At 40.2% G+C, this 19535-nt stretch overlaps 1 pseudogene; it reads left to right on the top strand.

Moving 5' to 3' along the window:
- Positions 1 to 475: 475 nt before the first annotated feature.
- LOC127206202 (transcriptional adapter 3-like) lies at positions 476 to 12765 on the top strand (annotated as a pseudogene).
- Positions 12766 to 19535: the final 6770 nt, after the last annotated feature.

The following is a 19535-nucleotide window of genomic DNA, read 5'->3' on the forward strand; positions in this document are numbered from 1 at the left end:
AAATAGTAAGAAAATCATGGGAATTAGCAAAAGCCATTCAATCATATCACTAACTGTAAATAGTCCAGTTTTTAAAAAGGAGAATTATCTAGGCATTATAATGCAAGAATTTGAGAGGCTGAACCATGAGAATTATCATAATTCAGGCTGATGAGGGATATAGATCATAGTTATATCTTCAAAATATAAAAGACTATATCTCAGTAAAATTGGTGACTACAAACTGCCTCTATGTGAACCTAATTAAGAAGTTTTATTCCTACCTAGCTGTAAATTCTATAGATCAAAGCCATGACCAGACCAGTGATATATCTACAATGGTACAAGAGTGGCACTATTTACCCCCTTGGGGATTGTCTTAGTTGCTTTTCTATTTTTTGTGAAGAGTCACCATAAACAAGTCAATTGATAAAAAGAAAGCATTTCGTTTGTGGATTGCTTTTATGGCTTGCTTATGGTTTCAGAGGGTAGACGCATGACCATCATGTCACGGAGCATGGCAGCATGCAGGTATGGCACCAGAGCAGTAACAAAGACCTTACATGAGAAACCAGCCACTAGACACACACAAAGACAAAGACAAGTGAAATTACGTGGGACTTTGTAATCTAAAAGCCTAGCCTCAGCGACACGCCTCCTCTAAAACGCCCATGCCTTCCCCGACAAGCCCATAACTTGTAACCCTTCTCTAAAAGTTCTATCAGCTGTGGACTAAGCTTTCAAACATATGTGCCTATGCGGCCCAATAGCCAGTTAATTAGATTTCAGGTCCATCCAGTAGTAGAGTATGACTGATTCTGTAAATGTAGCCAACTGTCCATAACTGAAGAGGTCACAGACCCTAGAAGAGAACCCACCATTCCCACTTTCCTAAACTAAATACGCTTCTAACTGTATTCCAAATACCTCTCCTTTACCCACATATAAGTTTAGCTCTCACTCCTCATCAAAAAACTCTTCATTTTAAAACAGATGGAGACTATTACAGATTTATTTAACAACAATAGTTAAAGGATACATCACTAAGTTGGAGGGGGATGGGAGGGATGGGAGGTTTAGAGAGTGATGGGAGAGATGTAGGTGCAATGTTCAAGTTTAACATTCTAAATAAATTCTTAAAAGACCCTGTTGCAAAGGCAAAAAGGTATTAAAACTTTCACAAAGAAAGGTAACAGACTGGCTGAGAAGTGTCAAAGAAAAGATAAGCAATTTAATAAAGAGATATCAAAATGAGTACAGCGTTAGCTTTAGGAATAGGGAGTGGGGGAGGGGAAGCAGAAAACATGCCTAAAAGGCAAGCCAGACAGCACTTGCTAGTCCTCCACTGACGACAATACCACAACCCCTACATATGTCCAATGCATCCGCAGATGGAATGAGACAAAAAGCTCATTTGTTTCTGCAAGAAGCCAACCTTTTGCTTCAGAGATTCTTTGTTGTTTTTCACAGTGCCACTTTCATTAATTTCTGATCTGTTCTTAACTATGTCTTATCATCTAGTGATTTTTGGATTGGGCATGTTGTAGCTTTGCTAAGTCTATGAGGTACATTGTTAAGTTACTTATTTGACATTATTCTGATGTCTTCTTTTTTTTTTTTTTTTCTTTTAATGTAGGCACACATAGCTATAAAATCCTCTCCTAAGACTACTTCTACTTATCTCAGAGATTTTGACATACTGTGTGTGGATTTTCACTAATTCCTAGGAATTGTTTTCAGTTGTTTTATTATTATTATTATTATTTCTTTCAGGAATTTGTACGTAAATTGCAGTTTCTCTTGCTCTTGGTGTCTATTTTTATTCCATTGCTGCCAGATAAAAAAAGAAATTAGTCCAGTTTTTCTTTTTCTCCAGAATCTCCTTATATATATGATCTAGTTTAGACAAAGTTCCATGGGCTCTTGAGAAGAATATGTTTTCTGCAGTCTTTATATGTAATGTTCTGTAGGTGTACTTAAAACCATTTAATCTGTGGTGTCATTTAACTCAGGCGTTATGTGTTTATATTTTCTTAGGATGATCTGTTTGCTGGTGAATGTGGGATAGAAGTTGCACAGTATTATTGCTTGTGGCCTAGATTATTCTCTGAATTAGTGTGGAGAAGTGTTCATTATGTCTTCTGGCTTATTTTGGTTTAAATATATATTTTTCCAGATATTAGAATAATAATACCTACTTGCTTCCTATTTCCTTTTGTTTAGAATATTGTTTCCATCATTTTGACTTAAGGTTTCCTCTCTTTTTGATGATGCCTTTTTTGAAGTTAATAAAACAATGGATACTATTTTTAAATCAAATCAGCTATTGTGTACTTTTTTATGCAAAACTGTGATCCTTAAGGTTCAGATGTATTATTATGAAAAGAAATCTTAATTCCTGACACTTTGTTATTTCTTATTTCTCCTTTGATTAACTATCGCCAGTGTATGGCAATCAAGTGTGCGATTCTACTCTTCATGTTGGTGGGGGGGGGGCATTGCCATAGCTCTCCTGAACAAAGCAGGCTATTGTTGTTGCTTTTGATTACAAACCAGAACTAGATGCTAAGACCCTATTACTAAAGCCATCCTACATTTGGATCTCAAGTCTTGGAGGAACCACGGTGGTAATAACTTGGAAAATTCTTCCCTACTGGTTAGAATTGATAGAGCTGGATGGTGTTAAACAGGATCCTGAGGAAGAAAACTACTTATCATCTTACCTACCTGGAAATTGTATGATCTACAACAATGACTATCCTGGCAAGATATGCCAGCTCACTGGTAGAATGATGCCCATTACACAGAACAAAAGTCTAGACTGATATGGTAAACCTAGCCCAAAATCCATTATGATGGAGGTGACAGACCCTACAGGAGAACCTATTATTGTTATTGTACCAAGTAGAGATAGTTTCTAACTGTTTTCTAAATATGTATTGCTATAACCATGGAACGGTGCTGCTCCAAAAGCTTTGTTTTGAAACAGATGGCAGTTAATACAAAGACCCACAACTGATCAAAGTTCAAAGGATGAGTAGCTATAGAGTGTAACTATTACATCTCTGTGTGGCTTAGGAAATACTATGAAAAAGGGGGAGAAGGAGGGATCCAAGATGGCGGCGAGCAGTGTGGACCGCATTTGGAGGCTCCAGTGAACAATTCAGGGAATTGCACAGATTTCTGAGCCAGGAACACCGAGGTCCGAACATCACGGCAGCGGGAGTGCTCCACGGTTCGGAGGGACCAGGGTGCAGAGGTCCTGCGTGCCCCTGCAAACGGGAGGAGCATGGTTTTTCTCTGATCGGAGCGGCAGCGGGAGAGGCAGCAGCACCAGTGGCACCAGCAGCGGCGGCTGAGGTTTGCAGCTCATAGCCTTCCGGTGGAGACGATTGGTGTGGTGGCTGGTGGGAGTTGCTGCGGGAGAGGGAGCTCGGGGCAGGATTTGGGTCGCGTGGAGCCTTTGGACCCAGACTGGACTCGGCGGACAGTTCGGCCCCAGAGTCCCGGGTACTGGCCCGGCCCAGCAAGCAATTCTGCCCAAGGCACTAACTCAGCGTGGCCACAGCTCCCCTGCTGTGGCGCAGGCTTAGTTGAGCACGCAGCTCCACACTAGGCAGCACTTCAGCTCAGCGGCAGCTCCCCTGCGGTGACACAGTCTGGGCAGAGCACTTGTTCCACCACTGGCGCTAACTCGGAGCAGCCGCAGTTCTCCTGCTGTGGCGCAGGCTGGACAGAGCTCTCGGTTCCACCAGCTCTAAGACTCTGGTTGGACACAGTGTGCAGTTTGAATCCAGAATTCCTGGCTGAGATTGGTGGTCAGATCGGGCCCTGAGTCAATAACTGACCACAGCACTCACTTTGAGCCAAAAGGCCCTAGTGGAGCTTGGTGCGTAGTCCCAGCCCAAAAATTCTGGATGGACCCGGTGTGCATTTTGGGCCCAAAATCCGTAGCTGAGCTTGGCAGATGGTTCAGGCCCTGAGAATCTAGCTGAGTTCAGCCCGTGGTTTGGTCCCAGGGCTCCTGGCTGGACTTGGCAGGGAACACAGAGGCTGTGGGTACCTTGGCCTGACCCAACGCTCATTCAGAGACCCAGAACAATTGCAGGATCCACAGCAGAGAGGGGCTGAGGATCACTGGCTGTGAGAGACCAGAACAACAGGGCTAACCTCCTAACATCCACACCAGTGAAGCTTTGAGCTCGCAGCCTAGGGAAATCATGAGAAAACAAGTGAATCTATCGTCAGACACCCTCCATTCAACTCTGGAAGCTACCCAACAAAAACAAAGACGGCAAGATGTCTAAAGGACAACGAAAAAGCATACGCAAAAAACCCCAAAACAACATGGCGTCTCCAGTTTCCAGCTATCCCAAAGAAAACAACCCAGAGATCTCAAATACAACGGAAATACAAGAAAATGACCTCAAATACTTAGTAATGAGGATGATAATGGAGGAAACAAATAAAATTCGTAATCAAATGCAGGAAGACGCAGACAAACAGGTGAGAGACATAAAAGAAGCACATAGAGTGGAACTGGAAAAATTGCAGGAAAATGCAAACAACCAGATGAAAGAAATAACTAAAACGGTTCAAGCTCTGAAGACCTATAAAGAGGCAATGGAAGAAACTCAGGAATATACAAAAAATCAGATGAAAGAAATCAAAAATCAGTTCAAGATCTGAAAATGAAAATGGATTCAATGATAAACACACAGACAGAAGAAAAACGAGAACGTGAGACCTCAGAGAAGAAGGCGAGCAACACAGAGGTGAGCTTTTCTAACAGAATCCAAGAGATGGAAGAACGAATCTCAGGGCTAGAAGATACAATCACAGATATTGAATCAACCATTAAAGAAAATGCCAAATCTGGAAAACTCCTGACACAAAACATCCAAGAAATTAAGGACACCATGAAAAGAAGAAATCTGCGGATAATAGGCATTGAAGAAAGAGAAGACATCAGACTCCAGGGCCCAGAAACTATTCTCAACAAAATCATAGAAGAAAATTTCCCCAATCTAAAGAAAGAGATGCCTATAAACATACAAGAGGCCTACAGAACACCAAATAGAATTGACCAGAAAAGAAAAACTGCCCGCCACATAATAATCAAAACACAAAACATGCAGAACAAAGAAAAAATATTAAAAGCTGCAAGGGAAAAGGGCCAAATAACATTTAATGGTAAACCTATCAGAATTACACCCGACTTCTCAGCAGAGACCATAAAAGCCAGAAGGGCCTGGACAGAGATCCTGCAAACCCTAAGAGAACACAGATGCCAGGCCAGACTACTTTACCCAGCAAAATTATCAATAACCATTGATGGAGAAAACAAAATATTCCATGACAAAAACAAATTCAAACAGTACCTATCCACAAACCCAGCTTTACAGAAGGTACTAGAAGGAAAACTCCATCCCAAAGGGTCAAGCTACAACCAAAACTACCCAGGAAAATAGATAACTATCCCATGGCAAAAACACAACTACACAAACGCTCGACTGGAAACAACATCAAAATTAAGACTCTTAACAGTCACTGGTCATTAATATCTCTCAACATCAGTGGCCTCAATTCTCCAATAAAAAGACACAGACTAACTGAATGGGTACATGAACAAGATCCAACATTCTTCTGCATCCAAGAAACACATCTCACCCATAATGAAAGGCATTACCTCAGGGTAAAAGGTTGGAAAAAAATATTCCAAGCAAATGGTCACAAGAAGCAAGCAGGTGTAGCCATTTTAGTATCGAACAAAATAGACTTTCAACCAAAATTAATCAAAAGGGATGAGGAAGGACACTTCATACTCATCAAAGGTAAAGTCAACCAAGATGACATCACAATTCTGAACATCTATGCTCCCAATACAAGGGCACCCACATTTGTAAAAGATCTCCTAAAAAAGCTTAAACCACACATCGATCCCCACACAATAATAGTGGGAGACTTCAACACCCCACTCTCACTGAAGGATAAGTCATTGAAACAGAAACTAAGCCGGGAAATAACATCATTAACCAATGCCATGGGTCAAATGGATCTAACAGATATCTATAGAACCTTTCACCCAAACAAGAAAGAATACACCTTCTTCTCTGCACCCCATGGAACCTTCTCCAAAATTGATCACATCGTATGTCACAAAGCAAGCCTCAATAGATACAAGAGGATTAAAATAATACCTTGTATCCTATCAGATGCTCTTAGGCTGCAATTCAACAACAACAGAAATAACAAAAAGCCTACACGTACGTGGAAACTAAACAACTCTCTGCTAAATGACACCTGGGTCAGGGAAGAAATAAAGAAAGAAATCAAGGAGTTTCTGAAATTCAATGAAAATGAAGAAACAACATACCCAAATTTGTGGGATACATTGAAAGCAGTGCTAAGAGGAAAATTCATAGCACTAAGTGCCTTTAAAAAGAAATTGGAAACATCGCACATAAGCATCTTAACAACACAACTGGAAGCCCTAGAAAAAAAAGAAGCAGAAACACCCAAGAGGAGTAGACGCCTGGAAATAATCAAACTCAGGGCTGAAATTAACAAATTAGAAACTAAGAAAACAGTCCAAAGAATCAACAAAACCAAAAGCTGGTTCTTTGAGAAAATCAACAAGATAGACAGACCATTAGCCAAACTAACTAAAAGGCAGAGAGACAGTATTGAAATCAACAAATCAGAAATGAAAAGGGAGACATAACAACAGACACTGAAGAAATTCAAAGAATCATAAGATCCTACTTTGAAGGCATATATGCCACAAAATTTGAAAATCTAAGGGAGATGGACGATTTTCTTGAACAATTTCACTTGCCAAAGTTGAATGAAGAACAGATAAACAAGCTAAATAGTCCCATTTCCCCTACAGAAATAGAAGCAATCATCGATGGTCTCCCAACCAAAAAAAGCCCAGGGCCAGATGGTTTCAGTGCAGAATTCTACCAGACCTTTAAGGGCGAGCTAATACCGATACTCTTCAAGCTACTCCAAAAGATAGAAATGGATGGAAAATTACCAAATTCATTCTATGAGGCCATAGTCTCATTGATACCTAAACCTCACAAAGACTCAACAAAGAAAGAGAATTTCAGACCAATTTCTCTTATGAACATAGATGCAAAAATACTAAATAAAATACTTGCAAAACGAATACAGGAGCACATCAAAGATATCATTCATCATGACCAAGTAGGCTTCATTCCAGGCATGCAGGGATGGTTTAATATACGGAAATCCATCAATGTAATCCACCATATAAACAAACTGAAAATAAAAAACCACATGATCATCTCCTTGGATGCAGAGAAAGCATTTGATAAAATTCAACACCCATTCATGTTTAAAGTTTTAGAGAGATCGGGGATACAAGGCACTTTCCTCAACATAAGAAAGGCTATATACAGCAAGCCAATAGCCAAAATCAAAGTAAATGGTGAGATACTCAAGGAAATTCCTCTCAAATCGGGAACAAGGCAAGGCTGCCCACTCTCTCCATATCTCTTCAATATAGTACTCGAAGTTCTAGCCAGAGCAATAAGACAACAAAAGGAGATCAAGGGTATCCAAATGGGAAAGGAGGGAGTCAAATTATCCCTATTTGCAGATGATATGATAGTGTACATAAGTGACCCTCAAAACTCCACCAGAGAACTCCTAAAGCTGATAAACACCTTCAGCAAATTGGCGGGATACAAAATTAACTCAAAAAGTCTGTAGCCTTCCTATACACAAAAGACAAGCTTGCAGAGGAAGAAATTAGGAAAACCACACCCTTCACATTAGCCACAAGCAATATAAAATATCTAGGAGTTACCCTAACTAAGCAAGTGAAGGACTTGTATGAAAAAAATTTCAAAACTCTGAAGAAAGAGATTGAAGATGACCTGAGAAGATGGCATGATCTTCCTTGCTCATGGATCGGGAGAATTAACATAGTAAAAATGGCCATCCTACCAAAAGCAATCTACAGATTCAATGCAATCCCTATCAAAATAACTACACAATTTTTTAAAGACATTGAAAGTTCAATTCTGAACTTCATATGGAAAAACAAAAAACCCAGAATAGCTAAAACAATCTTGTACAATAAAAGGTGCTCCGGAGGAATCTCCATACCTGATCTCAAAGTGTACTATAAAGCAATAGTAATTAAAACAGCATGGTACTGGCACAGCAACAGGCTGGTTGATCAGTGGAATCGAATCGAAGACCCAGATATGAATCCACACACATATGGTCACTTGATTTTTGACAAAGAAGCCAAATCCATTCAATGGAAAAAGGATAGCATCTTCAACAAATGGTGCTGGTCTAACTGGAGGTCTATGTGTAAAAAAATGAAACTGGACCCATATTTGTCACCTTGCACAAAACTCAAATCCAAGTGGATTAAAGACCTCAACATAAAACCAGAGACACTAAGCCACTTAGAAGAAAAAGTGGGAAAGAGCCTGGAACATATTGGCACAGGAGACAACTTCCTGAACAGAACCAACGGCCCAGGCCTTAATGTCAACCATTAATAAACGGGACCTCATGAGGCTGAGAGGCTTCTGTAAGGCAGGAGACACTGTCAAGAGAACAAAGCGACAGCCTACAGACTGGGAAAAAATCTTCACCAACCCTACATCTGACAAAGGTCTAATATCCAAAATATATAAAGAACTCAAGAAATTAAACACCACCAAACCGAATAACCCAATGGAAAAATGGGGCTTGGAACTAAACAGAGAATTCTCAACAGAGGAGTATCAAATGGCTGAGAAACACTTAAAGAAATGCTCAACCTCCTTAGTCATCAGGGAAATGCAAATCAAAACAACTCTGAGATTCCATCTTACACCCATCAGAATGGCTAAGATCAAAACTCAAGCGACACCACATGCTGGCGAGGATGTGGGGAGAGAGGAACACTCCTTCATTGCTGGTGGGAATGCAAACTAGTACAGCCACTTTGGAAATCTATCTGGTGCTATCTCAGAAAAATGGGAATAGGGCTTCCTCAAGACCCAGCTATTCCACTCCTTGGAATATACCCAGAAGATGCTCCAGCACACAACAAGAAACTTTGCTCAACCATGTTCATAGCAGCCTTATTCATAATAGCCAGAACATGGAAACAGCCTAAGTGTCCATCAGTAGAAGAGTGGATAAAGAAACTGTGGTACATATACACTATGGAATACTACTCAGCTATTAAAAACAAGGAATTCCCGAAATTTGTGGATAAATGGATTGAGCTAGAAATGATCATAATGAGTGAGTTAACCCAGAAGCAGAAAGAATCAAATGGTATATACTCACTTATATCTGCATACTAGCCCAAGGGGCATGTCCCACAAAAGCCTTCACTTACCAGGAAACTGGGACAGAGGGGAAGGCATCCTATTGGGACTCTAAATGAGAGACGCATGGGAGAACAGCAAAATAAAAGGATCCAGAGGGTCCTAGAAATCTACAAGTAGAACAATATGATAGGCAGATTTGGGCCCAGGGGTCCTGCTCAAACTAAGGCACCAGCCAAGGACAATACAGGAGGTAAACTTTAAACCCCTTCCCAGATCTAGCCAATGGTCAGAATATTCTCCACAGTTGAGTGGAGAGTGTGATACGACTTTCTCACGTACTCTGGTGCCTCACATTTGACCATGTCCCCTGGAGGGGGAGACCTGGTGGCACTCAGAGGAAGGACAGCAAGTAGCCAAGAAGAGACTTGATACCCTATGAGAATATATAGGGGGATGTAATCCCCCTCAGGAACAGTCATAGGGGAGGGGAATAATGGGAAAATGGGGGGGGGAGGAATGGGAGGATACAAGGGGTGGGATAAACATTGAGATGTAACAAGAATAAATTAATAAAAAAAATAATGTTAAAAAAAAGAAGAAGAAGAAGAAAAAAGGGGAGGAAAGAATATAATAGCCAGAAATTAGGGAGGGATATTAAGAAGCATTGTCTTCTGGATAGATCAAGGCCACTGAACTCACAATGGCTGCAGTTACATGCACAAGAACTACACAAATTGGACAGGAAATATGAAGCCACACCCATAGCTGAGAAGCTTTGGCAGTTGAAGCCTGCTGGGTTAAAAAAAAAAAAAAAGTCAGTTCTTTTTAGAGAAGTAGTCCCCATCAACATTTTCATGTCCCATTGAATAGCATTATACCCATACACATAAGAACAACAAAAATTGTAATTGGTGGGGTAGGAAAAGAGTAAAGACAGAAGGGATGAGAGTCTGGGGAAAAGTAGGGAGAAAATGGTGGGGTTGATAGGCTCAAAACATATTGCATATATGTATGATATTCTCAAAAAGTAAATAAATATTTTAACAAAGGTAAGTTTGTTAAGGTAAGTTACTACGGATATAAGTAGAAATAAAATAGGTAGACTAAGACAAGTTTTAGTATTGAGATGATTCATAAAAAATATAGAGAGGATGTATTAGAAAATAGAAAGGGCAACAAAGGTGGGAGATGGGATGGTTCCAGTTCATTGTAGAATGAAAAGACAGAGATAAAGAAATGTAATCATAGTATATAAAGTAATCCCCACCCACAATAGGCTCAGATATGACAAGTCCCAAATTAGGACAATCTTTGAAAGTATCATCCATGGAATAAAGAGGTAGACCAGTATATTTGCAGGATAATATGTTCATCTCAGCTTTTGCTCTATTTGTCTTCTCATTTTAGTACCATTATGTCTTATTTAATATTCTACTGCTATGAAGAGATGTGATGACCACAGAAACTCTCATCATGGTGAGGAGCATGGTAACACATAGGTAGACATGGTGCCAGAGAAGTAGCTGAGACTTCTATATCTGGATCGATTGCAACAGGAAGAGAGATAGCCACATGGCCTGAATTGGGCTTTTGAAGTTCAAAGCCCACCCAGTGACACACTCCCCCCAACAAGAAGACCACACCTCCTAATCCCTCCCAAGTAGTACCATTCCCTGATGACTGAGCATTCAAACACATGAACCTATGGGAGGCATTCTTAGTCAAACCACTGCACATTTCTAGTTTAATGGTCTCTCTGTATTCTTACTTGATTCAATTTGAATGACAAATGTTTCCCACAATCTTAGGTACTCAAATATTTGGTCCCTGGTTGATGGTACTGTTTGGGGAGGTTTAGCCTTAGAGGAAGGGAAATACTTTTCACTGGAGGCAGGCTTTGGGTGTTTAAAGTCTTACACCATTTCCAGTTCATTCTCGCTGTTTCATGCTTGTGGTTAAAGACTTAAGTGCTCATCCTCCATACTCCAGCCTCTCATGCCTTCTATTTGCTGCCATGGCTCCCCACCATGATGGAAGGAACTCTTCTTCAGCAACTCTTCCTTCTGTAAGTTTCCTTGGTCATGGTGTTTTATCGCAACAACAGAAAATTAAATAACCCTGAGCCTCACTCAAGAGAGTTCGTGCATTCTTGGTCATCTATTCAATACCGTCCCTGATATGACCTTTATTTTTAATTGTCCGGTTGACTAATTTCCCGTATGCCCAGATAACTAGTTAAATACTGTTTTTACGGCCCACTTCTGTGCCAGGCACTGAACTGGGCATTCGCATCACCTACTAATCCTCAGAACATTCCAGGGAAGGTCCAACCTCCTGGGTCACGAGTGAGCTGAAGGACTGCCCCTTGCAGTTTTATGACCTCAAGTCTGTGGACCACATGAAGGTCTGTCCCCGGGTCACAGCAGTGCTGGCCGGCTCTGAAAACCATTCCTGAATCTAGGTAGAGACCATGTGCTTGGTGCTCCCCCAAAACATGGGAAACCCAAGAAGCAAAAACTAGAAGAGAAGACAGGACATGGACCAGGCCCCGGTCCAGGATGACCTAAGTCCAAAAACGTTCAGCCCAAGATCCAGGAATATGAATTCACTGATGACCCAATTGATGTGCCTCAGATCCCCGAGAAGGATGCTCCCAACATGTTCTGGGCCTCTGTGGAGCTGTTTTGCCGACATCACCAGTGAGGAGGTACAAACACTAGAGGTGCTCCTGAAGCCTCCTGAAAATGAAGCAGAACATCATAGGATCCCCCTCACTGAGCAAACACTTCTCCCAGAACTGAGCACAAGAAGATCTGCTAGAGAAGCGAAAGGACAAGGCTCGAGCAGCAGCTGTGGCTGGCAAGAAGAAAGACATCATGGGAGCGCTGATTGAACCGGACACAAAAGATGTGGCTGCCTTGCTGAAGGAGTCTGAGGCCCAGCATGAGCAGCGAGAAGATGGGTGTCCCTTTGGTGCCCTACTTCAGGCCGCGGTAGAGGAAAATCTCATTTCCCCTATGGAGGACACTCCTATTCCTAACATGTCTGGGAAAGAATTGGGAGCTGATGGAGCCAGCACCTCTCCCTGAAATCAGAACAAGCCCTTCAGTGTGCTATGTACCAAGTCCTTGGAGAGCCTCATCAAGGAGGAACTGATTGCCCAGGGCCTGCTGGAATCTAAGGACAGACCTGCTGAAGACTCGAAGATAATGTCCTTGATGAACTGTGCAAAACGCAAGCTGAGCTGAAGGCACTCAGTGCACCAGGAAGCATGACCTCCTTGATTGACAAAGGAGGGGGTGAGCTGCCAGGAGCTGAGGCAGCAGGTCCACAGGGCCGACAGTGAGGTCATGGATGCCTTCCACAAGATCCTGGCTGCCTGGCAGAAGAAGCACAACCCTACAAAAAAGGAAAAGGACCAGTCTGAAAGATGCGGAAGGAGTAGGAGGGCATCCTGAAGCTCCTAGTCAGGTAGCCTCACCTGCTGCTGGCCATCTCCTTGGCCTTTTAAGCCTTGGCCAGAGGCTGCACATGACATTATAACAGTCTCAGGCCATCCTTTTTTCCTCTTCCCATCTCCTCAACGTTTCTCCCTCGAGGACTTCTTCCTTATAGTTTTGTAAAGTGCAAACTTAAGAATAAAGAGACTGCTGTGTTTTATTTTGCTTTGCTTTTAAAATTACAAAGAAAATACTATTTCTAGGTACATTTTGAAACTGTTTTGGAAGAAACTAGCATTTTAGTTGGTGAATTAAGTAACTTAGAAGGCTCTACCAGTGTGGGAGTATTATCCAATCTGTTGAGAATGGAGCAAAACGCAGATGAATGTATAGTCTGCATTCTATTCTTTGTTCTCTCCCTCCTGAGTCTCTGACTCCTTTCGATACATAGATTAAAATCTGGACCATGAGCCTTCCGGATCTCAACCTTTGTAAGATACTACTTATTATTATATGTCTCCGGTTTATAGAAAGCAGTCCATAGGACTTCAGTTCTTATATAGGCCTATTATTTCATGTATCTACATACGTCTCTTGTTGGTTCTCAGTCCCTGGAAACTCTTGAGTGAGTCATATGGGGTCACATTCAGCAACACAGATAAGTCATCACTGTGATCTAGGGAGCTGAGCTTTCTACACCCTGAGCGTTTGAGGATACCCTAGGCTATTATTTTTCCCATTATTGGGGATTGATTCTAAAGCCTCAGGAATGCTAGGAAAGTGCTCTGGCAGGGAACGCACACACACAAAAATCCTCATCCCATTTTTCTATTTTTAAATGTCTCACTAAGTTGCCTAGACTGGCCTCTGTAGCTCTGAAAGGTCTAGAATTTGAAATTCTTCAGTTTAAGCCTCCCACATAGTTGGAATTGTAGGTTTGTGCCACCAGTCCCATCTCTGTCTCTTCTGATATGTAAAATATGCTTCAGCATTAGGGTCTCCACCATCACATTACATCTCAGATTATTAGTCTGCTTCTATTTGGTAAAACTTTTTATTCAGTACCATGTTATTTTTACCTCTGCTGTTTGTAGCATAATTTTTAGATTAAGATTAGATTATACCACCAGAATTGTCAATTCTGCTTAGGATTGGTTTTACTTTTTGTGGTCTTTTGTGGGTTTGTGTGTGTGTGTGTGTGTGTGTGTGTGTGTGTGTGTGTGTGTGTGTGAACTTCATTACCATCCTTTGAAGTCTATGAAGAATGCCATTGTGGTTTTGACAGAGATTGCATTAAATTGGAATAGTCTGAGCAGCATTGTCACAATACTACTTCTGGATATCCATAAGCCAGAAATATCTAGTCATGATTGTAGTGAGCAGAGCAGCAGACAGAAAGGCAAGGTACAGAAGTAGGAGCTTAGAGTTCACATGTTGATCCACAAGTCTGAAAACAGAAGAGGGATAGTTGAGCACTAGCCCATAAGACACTTCCCATGAAAGTCTTCGCTTACCCTGAGAGTGGGATAGATGTGAGGAGATGGGGAAATAGAAGGACCCAAAGGGTCCTAGAAACCTACAAGAATAACATCATGATGGGTGTATCGAGGCCCAGGGGGGTCTGCTCAAAGTATTGCACTAATCAAGGATAAAACAAGTAGTAAACATCCAACCCCTACTCTGATCTAGCCAATGGACAGGACATTCTCCACAGTTATGTGGAGAGCAGGGACTGACTCTGACATGATCGCTGGTGCTCATATTTCACCACCTCCCCTTGGTGGGGAGGCCCGATGGTACTCAAATAAGCAGGCTACCAAGATGAGACTTAATAGCCTATGACCATATAGTGGAGGAGGAGGTCCCCCTCAGTCATAGACCTAGGGGAGGTGAGTAGGGTGAAAGCGGGAGGAATAGGAGGATACAAATGATGGGATAACAATTGAGTTGTAATCTAAATAAATTAATAAAATTTAAATAAATAAATAAATAAACACAAAAAATAAAGAAGTTATGTCATCTTATTTCTCAGCCCCCCCCCAAAAAAAAACAGAAAAAAAAAGAAAAGAGAAGAGAGACACTGGTGTCAAACTAAAGTCCAGGAATGGAGTTGTGTGAAAAGTCTGAGTCCTTATGAGAACTCTCCAAGAAAACAAGATAAGAAAGAATCTTGTGACCTCAGTTTCTTTAAAACATGGAATTATTCTTGGATGTGTTTTCACATTCTTTCCAGGTGTAGCAGGTAGGAATGAGTTTACCTCAGATTACTCATTATTGCTCTATGTTGTTATTTGATTAAAGGTCAAAACTGTCCTTTATATGCCTCTATTTTTAAAAAGAAATGTTTTGCTACATGTACCTTGTCCTTATGACTTTACATAGCCTGAACTCATGAGAAGTTTATTCACACGACCTGTCTTAACCATCAAAGTATAAATTCCCTGAGGCTCTGAATAAAGTTGCTACTGCATGAGCCTTTATTCCACCTTGTTTTTCTGCTCCAGTCTCGCAGGTCCTATAACCTCTAGAGCAGTGACAACTTGGAATGGCATGAGCTTTTTATATCTCAAAACCCATACCGGTAGTAGAACTCCTCTGACAAAGCCACACCCATTCCCAAACAGTTCTACCCACTGAGGATCAAGTGCTCAAACATACAAGCCTAAGGAAGCCATCCTTGTTTAAACCAGTACAAACAGAAAACACATCATGATATTGGCATAAGCAAAAACTTTCTGAATATGATTCCTGACACTTAGAAAATAAGGATAATTGACAAGTAAGATATCAAGCAATTAAAAAGCTTTCTTTAAAGAAAACAATTAAGTGCAAAGACATCACACAGAATAGACTAGATATTTTATAGATATATGTCTAGAAAATAACTAATAGCTAGCCTAAGTGAAGAACTCAAATAAACTCAAACAAAAAAACCCTAAATAACTACAAGCGAAACAACTCAGTCCATAAGTAGGTTACCTAGATGTATAGATAGTTCTCAAGTGCAGAAATGCAAGTGCCCAGTAAACATATAAAAATATTCAACCACTGTAGCAATCAGAAAAATGCAAATTAAAAAGTATACTTTGAGTCAATCTCATTCACTGAGAATGGTAGTCATTAAAAAAGAAAATAATAAATGTTGGGAAAGTGTGGACAAAAGGAACTCTTTCAGTACTGCAGATAATCCAGCCAGTAAGGGCCATGGTACGAAGATTTCTAAAACAAATAGATTTACCATATGACTCAGAGATATTGTAGAGAATGCAACTACAGCTCTCCAACTCAGCATTTCACAGAAATGCTTGCACTCCATGATACTGTTTTACTATTCGTTTTTGCTACATTATGAAGCCCACCTGGGTGTCCATCAACATAGCAATGATGGAGAAATATACATAATGAAAATTTTCATCTGTTTAGAAAAAGTTAATTGTTTTCAGGAAAATGCAACTCAATATAATCATATTAGGTGATTGAGCCAGTCTCAGAAAGAAAACGCATGCAGCATGTTTTCTTTCATTTGTGGTTCCTAGATTTAATATGCATACAGAAAGTTATATGTACAGATATGACATGAATATAGATGTGAAACTAGCTAGGGGACTAATAGGACTAACAGAGGAGAAAGGTAAAAAGGAAAAGGAGGAGGGTATCATCAGAATTTGTTCAGTGCACGTTATGCACCTGAATGAAAATGCTGTGATGTAACCAAGTGCTAATGAATATGTACCAGTGAAAATATTAGAAAGAGAATAGAAAAATGTATAAAACAAAAAAGATATGGAAATGAATGTAGATGTGGAGAAAGGAGATAAGAATGAATATAAAGGCAAGCATTGTGGCACATAATGCTAATGCCAGCACTCTGCAAGACAGAGGTAGGTGGATTTCTGAGAGTTAGAGGCCAACCTGGTTTACATGGTAGTGAGTCCAGGACAGCCAAGGCTACACAGAGAAACCCTGTCGAAAGAAAGGAAGGAAGGAAGGAAGGAAGGAAGAAAGAAAGAAAGAAAGGAAGGAAGAAAGAAAGATATGAACTGATAGACCATGCAGTTGATAAAAGTCCCACAATCTGATCTGATATGGAGAAAGTTACAGGTTATCAAATCAGTGAGTGATAAAAATCATAACTTTGATGTTTTGTGTATTAAACTCAAAATGCCTATTAGATGTTGTATAGTTAAATAAAGTCAAGATTAAAAGAAGAAATAAAGCTTGGACTGGTGGACCATGCCTTTATCCTGACATTTGGGAGGCAGAGATAGGTGGCTTTCTGTGAGTTCAAGGCCAACCTGTTCTAGAAAGCCAGTTTCAAACAGCAAGGAAGAGCTACATATCAAGACCATTGAGAGAGGGGGGGGGGGGGAGAAATAATAATGAACAATACATCTGGGGTCATGGTGTTTGAAACCAATGCATTGTATATGCTCAGAAGTAAGTGAAGATAAGGAGGACGTAGAGCTGGACACAATGCATTTAGTTGCTACACCTAAAAGGCAGAGAGAAAAAAGAAATTCAGGAAGAAAAAAGAGAATTAAATCCAGCATTTGGGAGAAAGGTAAAGAGAAACTAAGCTTGTGAGAACAAACTGTGCCCCTGTCATGTTCAGATTCTGCAACCCTGAAGCCAAATGAATTGCATTTGGAGATAGGGCTTTAAAGTCTGCTCCAGGCCAGCCCTACAACCAGTCAGTGAACAGATAATCTTTTCCACTGTTTTCCATGTCTGTTGGAAAGCATTAGAAGTTCTATATTTTTATGAGATAGGAAAATGTTGCAATCATCTGACAAATGAAAAAGTAAAAATTCCCCCAATGACAAAGAAACAAAGACTGAAGTGTCAAGGGAGAAGATTGAAGAAAGATCTGTAATATGAACTCTTACAGTTTCTGAGACCGTGACACAAGCCAGCCATCTGTGATGGGTTCTAGACTCCTCTGCTGAAAGACAAGCATCATAGAGTTCTTCCTAGAGCCCATTAAATCAACAACAGAAGAATTCACAATAAATCATGATCCCATGATGTTGGTTTTACTTATTTTCATTATTATTTATTTTTACTATGAGACAGTACTACATACAAGAAGGGATTGGACAATATAAGCTCTTTTTTCACCTTTTGGGGGGCTTTTTTGAATATTAAGGGAAGCACTATTAAAGTAATATATAATTCCTGGAAATTATGATGTATTATTATGCTTAATATAACATCTCCTTTCATAGTATTTACTTCAAAAGACATTCAGTATAGCTTTTTCATGCATTGCCTTTCCTCCAGCATGTCAAGTTAGGGTGTCTTTAGGTGGAACAATTGTTATTATAATATCATTAGACTGTGCTTTCTACCATTCACGATGACTAATTCTAAGCTTTTCTTCTTCTAAAGCAGACTGAATAATGATCACCTAAAATATTAAGTCCTGGTTCCTGGAACCTCCAAGTATTATCTGAAAATAAAAGGCATCTTTAGGAACATGGTTACATTGAAATCTAGAAGAGGAAGATGACCCTGAGTGAGTTCTAAGTCCAGCACAGTATCTTTATAAGAGAGAGGACATAAACATAATGTTGGGGGCCCTGCAAAGCTCACAGCTGATGGGCACATGATCCAATCAAGTTGAAGGATAAAATTTGAGTAAGTACCATCTTTACAGGTACTGGGTCAAAATTTCCAGAGTCTATCCATGTGGTTTATTCTTTTTACATATTTAAAAATAGTAAAACTTTGGAGAAATGTTTCCATGTGACAATTTTCACAATAACACTTTAGGCATAACTATATAGAAACTCCCTAGCAAGATAGCAAAGCAGCTATGATCTTTATGGTAAGAATGAGTTCCTTTGGCTAATAAATCATGACCAGAGAAAGAACCTAAGGAAGGGGAATTGTAATAAAAATAAGGAAAGATTCTATTGGTGAAGGATGCAAAGTACATAGGCCCTCTCTCATAAAGATGTATTCTATTCACTGAGAGATTCAGGATTAGGACCTAAACAATGGCCAGTATTTGGGGAGGATTCAGGAAGGCTGACTCCATAGAATAACAAAAAGTTCAGTAGGTCAAACAACATTCACTCCATCCTTCTGGGTGAAAAGTCATCATTCATTTCCTTCCATTGAAGAACATGTTTGCCACATGTTTGCCAAGCCTGGTTCTTCCAATGCTTTTGTTAAGCTGAGCCTCCTAAAACAGAAGAGAAGCAATTTGAAGACAGGTGGAGCAGACACTGGATTAATGTCCAATAATGTTCACATTCACCAAGGAACACAAGTTGCTAATTAGTAATACTTCTTGTCCAGGACAGAATCCCAAGCTCCAGCTTTACAGAACAGCACAGAATAGTGTCCTGAGAAGGTAATCACCCAGTCTGGTAACAGTTTGCAGCAGCCCTAGAAAACAAGTATGTCTTCCTAGGATTCACTACCGTGTAACAAGTGACAGTTTGCTTAACTATTGCCTAAATGACAAGAATGGGGATGATTCTTTTATTACTGACCAAGAAACAAATACCACTCACCCAAAAAAGCTAGAATTGACACACTAACATGAGTCAGTGATTCCAGAAGCTACCATTCTTTATGATTACAGGCATACTGTTGCAGTGGCTTAAATTTGCTCCTTCTAAAAACTTTTACTGTGCTTAAAAAAATAAATAAAACCATATTTAATACCATAATAAAAGTTTCAAAGGAGAAATGATTCCAAACACTTGTACACTTTGATATGAATAAGCTCCTCCTACATGTATACTTTATTTCTTTTGTTTTTTTACTACCTGGGATGAGTAAGTAATGAGACAAA

Source organism: Acomys russatus, chromosome 2, assembly GCF_903995435.1.
Source record: "Acomys russatus chromosome 2, mAcoRus1.1, whole genome shotgun sequence".
NCBI lineage: Eukaryota > Metazoa > Chordata > Mammalia > Rodentia > Muridae > Acomys > Acomys russatus.